Raw genomic sequence first — 6,000 nt, 5'->3', positions numbered from 1 at the left:
GTGGGTGGAATAATGAGCTGCACGTTAATGAGGCAGCTCCAGTGTAAAATGTTCTCACTAGACTATTTATTATATCAAGAAATCTGATCTGTGTGGACATGAGAGAACTTGTTCAAGTTGTCAGCAGGAAGCGAGCAGTAAAAAAAAATCCTTCTGGGATACATGCAACAGCACAAGGGTCAAGTGGCTCATAAACAATAATATGTGATAATGTAGATTAAATACAAAAGCATACGTTCATATGGCATGCAAAAGAACAACGGCTGTTAAGCTGTTATTACATTCATATCCTCACACACAAAACAAACCAGAAGTACATATTTAAAGTATATATTTGTGCAATCTATACTCTGCGTTTTATTTTAGAAGAATTTTATCAGTAAAGGTAATTAGTCACAGACATATCATAAAGTATCTTGCAAAATAAATATATAAATATATAGTATTCCTATATATCATGATTTATCAGTATGAATATATTAGTGTGTTTGTTTTGCCTCTGCTTTTCACCTGGCAGTTTAGGTTTGCTGTTTATTAGGTAAGGAAATCTTTTAGAGGTTTTTGTAACATGGTCAGAAACCCAGGGACACAGCAAAGCATGAAAAAACATGATAAACATGATCAAACACACATATTTACAGACATAAGAAGGTATAAATAACCAAAAGTGAATAAATAATAATTCGTAATCAAGAACAAACACAAAATTGCTTGGCACAATAAAGTAACAAGAAAATTATAACCCAGGGGTGGAGACAGGACCAAAACAAGAACATGAAAACATGAGCTAATAGTGCTCGGTGATTAGGAACAATTTAGCATATAGCCAGTTCATATAGCCTGGGGAGATGGAAGAAAACGGAAGAATCTTAAGAAAATTCATGTGAAACTCCTTATAGAGAGTAACCCAAGCTCATGGTCCAACCAAACCCTGAAGCTGTATGATAATGCCCTTAGCTACTGTACGTTAAACAGTGTTTAAGATAAAGGCTGAACAGGTGACACCACTGAACTGAAATGTCTTCTCACACACTGGGAATAGGGAGTGTGTTGACTTTCCTTCCTGATCTATTTCTCTCAAACACAAGGCTCGAATCCACTGCACTCCTCATTTAAAGGAAGGCGCCAGAGCACTGAGACTGCGGCAAACGTCTTTTCAGCTCATGATAAGCACTTTTGTACATGCATGCAGGGATTCACTCAGAACACATGCTGATACCTATGATTGCATGATCATACCACACTGCGGCAAACGGCCTTTAATATGAACTATTATATTGTATATTATTCAGCATAAAATAATGTAAAAAAGCTTTTTTCCGATATTTCTGACATAAACACACTATGTCCTATCATGTTTCATGGAAACAAGGTGAAACAGCCCTTTTCAAGCTTGTCAGATGTGTGCTTATATAAGGTTTCACGAAAAACTATTAATCTACAGATCTTTCTAATTGTTACTGACATATACTTGAATTTTACATTGAACCAGCTCATATCCTGAATATGTCATATTCCTCTAATCCTAAAACCAGTCCCTCATTTTTAATAGTTATAGTTAATAAAACATCAGTTTCTTATGTTACATAATAACCAAAAAGACCCCTAACGTGTAATATTGGAAAACACCTTAAAAATACATACTAAATTAATATATTCTCACACAAACTCTAAACATGTCAGTAATCATATCAATTACATTTACAAGTAATGACTAATCACCACACCCTACAATTAAAAAAAAGAAAGTCCATCTACACAATTGTATGTGTGTATTTTACCTTGCCCCTGAATGGGAATCTATTATACAGTATATAACCTGTTCATGAAGGCTTGACTGGCGATAAGGTTCTTTGATAATCAAGGGTGCACGAAGTGTTTAACACAGCCACAGTTCAATTAAGCCTAAATGGACATTGCATTGAATAGCTGTTTATTGCAGTCAACATTTCTGATTCTGCATATGGATATAAGTTGATGGCGCTACAATGGAAATACATCTATGTTTTGTAAACAGTACATAACAGTTGCTTTAAGGCCCAGAGGAAATGTTGCTCTGTCAACATGGTTGTTTCCGTATCTCTCAAGGTCTGTCTTGTGTCCCCATTAGTTGATTAATCACTAATCCTACAGCGGAAGTCACTCAGGTGAAAGAACGTGATAAAAAAAAACAAGGTGTGGTTAATGTAGGTTACAGATCTGTCAAATTATGTCAGCGTGTGACTGTACATTCATATGGTGTTTTAGAGGTAAGAAACAAAACATGGCAAGCTACATTCACACAAACTCTTAAAAATTTGGCAATCACTTTTATTCAAAGCAACTTACAAATGATGCAATTCAAGTAATTTACAGAGCTAGTGCTGCAGAATAAATACAGCATTGCTGTGAAACATATTGATAGAAACAAAGTTGTATAGGCATGACAGGCTCATTTACAGTCGAGACGTTTTATAAGAAGCACCGGCACCGTGGTGCAAACCATGTCACAGCAGCACAATGTATTCAATGATGCAAGTACAAGCCATGTTCACATCCAACCGCATGACTTGGGTTGTTGATGAAAGAGGCCAGAGGTTAATCGTCAGACTGGTGCAACCTGACAGGAAAAAAATGTAGCTCAATTAGCAATTCTTTACAGCTGTGTTGAGCAGGAAAGAATCTCAAAATACACAGAATGCCGACCTTTGAGGCTGCTGGGCTTAATGACCAAAAGACAACATTGAGTTTCACTCCCATTAGCCAAAACTATTCTAAATTGGACACAGGCTGACCAAAACTAGAACAGAGCTTGTTAACAAATAGGTTCAATTGCTGACTATTTAAAGTAACTCGTTCATGCACATTCCTGGTCTAGTTTATCCAGTCCAACTTCTTATACAAGATGGGATTGGTCTTGTGAGCTCAGAAGAGACAGTGTTTATATGAAAAACAAATGTAACCCTGCCTTATGCTCTTCATTGCTGTAATTTTCAACATTTACAGTATGTCTGACTGTTGCTGTAGTTGTAGCTGGTTGTTCACTACGTGTCGTATCTGGCTACCGTTCTGCGTTGTGTTCTTGTGTAGCTAATGTGAAATGAAAGACCAGAGACAGTCTGCTGGTTTAATAGCTGTTCTTTATCCAGGTTGCTGCATAAATCAGAAACATGCAGTTACAAACTGCTGCACACTAAGTTTCCACCCTCTGCTCGCTCTGCTCAGGCAACACGTGGACTGAAGCAAGCTTATAGTACAAAAAACATTGCATTCTACAATAATAGTGTAATATATATACATGACATAATATATAAAAACTTTTGCTCAATTAATTTTCACAAATGTATCAAAAATAACAAAATATACACTGACACAGAATGAAATACATTAAGCACTTATACACAAATTCAATTTAGGAAAAGTTCCCTCCAAATTGCTCACATCACCAGCAATTAATATAACCTAACACATAAAGTTGAGCACATAAAGAAAACACAAAGAAAGTGTGTCATACCTGCATAAATCGGAAACATGCAGTTACAAACCACTGCTAAACATTGCCCTTGCATTTCATTCCCAACACTGCAAGTGAAGGGAGAAGAAACCATGTACATTTCACTCTCAATTGTTTAAAGGTTTTTAAATCGCCTTGAAAATTCACCAAGCAGTGCTTTTAACATAGATGAGTACCTGTGGAGGTGATCAATCGATGGTGTGGCTTCCTTGTCATAAAAGCTTTCACTGTGCAGTACATTTCATGCACTAAAAGGCCTTTTCATTGCAGTTTGACATTAAGTTCATTCATTAGTGTAGTCTCATCTACAGCAAAACCAGGATCTGAAAGCTGGGGGATGACATTTCCTTTCTTTATACAAAACTCGTTAATTTATTTTCTCAAGTCACAGACACTTTTTAGTACTTTGCCTAGACTGAGCTACTGTACCTGATAGGTGCGTGGCAGCTTATGTCACGATATTTAGTCTCATTTACCTCCAAAAGTGCAACAAACTACCTGTGATTCAATGCCCTTGCCCTGATGAAGTTAATTAATATAGTGACAATGTTAATAACATGTATTATTTTTAACACTGACTTACACAGCACTTCCTAATGTATAATACAGTGCAAAAATGTCAAGTATTCCTCAGAGCTGGAAGTTTTGACCACCATCCGTTGTCACACCTTCCACCTTTATCCCATTTCAGTCCCAACTTGTAAAAACATTTGTTTGTTTTGTTTTTGTTTATTGCTTCTTTAGGTGCATTTTTCTATTTTATGTACCATAATTACATCTATTAAAATAAATATTACTAGAATATATTTATTTTTCTGCTTACTAGCAACAGCTAATTTCGGAAATTTTGGCCAGCCCCCCTCCAAGTGGACATATCCCAGGGGTGAATTACAGCCAAATTAATAATAGTCAATAATAGTCTTTCACTATTTTTCACAAAGTCAATAATAGTCTTTCACACTTAATGCTAAAATAATTATAATTAATACTAATTAATAATACTTAATTACTAATACTTAATACTTATTAATACTCAATACTAATTAATTAATCACACTTTAAACTTTATACTTAATACTATTTGAATTTGAATAATAAGAAGACTTTCCAGACCTGGATGAGAATGAGCAAAACTCTTTATTGGTGCTGATCAGCCTCTGCTTCCATTGAGCTCAAGGAGGAAAAAACTTCTAAGTTGAAAGTATCAAAGATAAACCCCAACTGCGCATCCACCCAAAAGAGTTCAAACACAAAAAAGCAAGCAAGCAGGAGCAAGAGCACCCCCTCCAAAGGAATCTCCTCAATATATACCCTGGCACCTCTAGGTGCGTCTATACCTTCTTACGTCAATCCACCTGACCTGTCTGGGTTTTTTCCCTGACTCTACAGAATCGCCCCGTGACCCCCCTCATTTCCCCGAAAACAAGTCTGCCTTTTACCAAAAATCAAGTCTGGCCTTTTTTTCTGTTGCAGTACTTCTGCCTTATTATTAAAAAACATGCTGTGTTGTCAAAACTGTTGTTAAAAATGTGCTCCAGAGAACTTCTTGTACGCTTCCCTGTCACCTATCATACAGAAGACACGTCCCGTGGACCAATCTCCCAATCTCCCTTTATACAATTACAATGAGTGAGTTTTTCTCTATCTTTTTCTATGTTTTGTCTGTATATGATTTCCACTGATCATACGCCTATATACGTATACACACACATACACATGAATACGATAACCATGACATACACAAAAACCTATGTGTGAGATATCCACCTATATTAATCACATCTCTACATATAAAATGATCAGTGATGATACTCAATCACCTACAATCACCTATGGTATAGGAGTTCTGATTTAGTCTGATTTAGAATATGATTATGACATACGTTTATGATCATATGTTAGTATTTGACTTATGATTATGTTTTGTTTGATTAGTATAAGTGTACTCCACTATTACTAAGCTAAGGCTTTGTATTTTATAGTATTTTGCATATATTTGGAGATCTGTTTATGCTGACTCCTTTGCTAGACTATGATCTCAGTCTGTCTTGTTTGTCCAGACTGGGCCTGCACATGCATTTTTATTTTTAAGCCTTAGTTCCTCTGTTCTCTCCTAAAGGACAGGTTCCTTTTTCTTGTTTTTCTCAGATTCTTAGAGTTCTGAGTACTGAGTTTTATAACTTCAATAAACCCAATAAACCACCTTATCTCTGTTAACACTTGTCTCAAGGCGTCTAACATTATATATATTATATTGTAATCATATAACTCATATAGCTCAACACTATTACAACATCTGGCCTACCCCCATATGTCCTACCACATCAATTGTAATAGTTCATATAATAAAAGCACATATCAAGATTTTTCCCAACACTAATCTATTAAATATTAAAATCAGTACTTTTTACAATAGGATAAAATTCATATATAGCAGAATTAAGTTCAAGTTATTGTTATTTCTGCCCTCCAACACAGCTCAGGTGTCTCACGTGGCTCCTACATAA

The sequence above is a fragment of the Tachysurus fulvidraco genome, chromosome 25, assembly GCF_022655615.1.
Source record: "Tachysurus fulvidraco isolate hzauxx_2018 chromosome 25, HZAU_PFXX_2.0, whole genome shotgun sequence".
NCBI classification, from domain to species: Eukaryota; Metazoa; Chordata; class Actinopteri; order Siluriformes; family Bagridae; genus Tachysurus; species Tachysurus fulvidraco.
The sequence above is the reverse complement of the archived record's forward strand: the minus strand, read 5'-3'. Positions refer to the sequence as shown.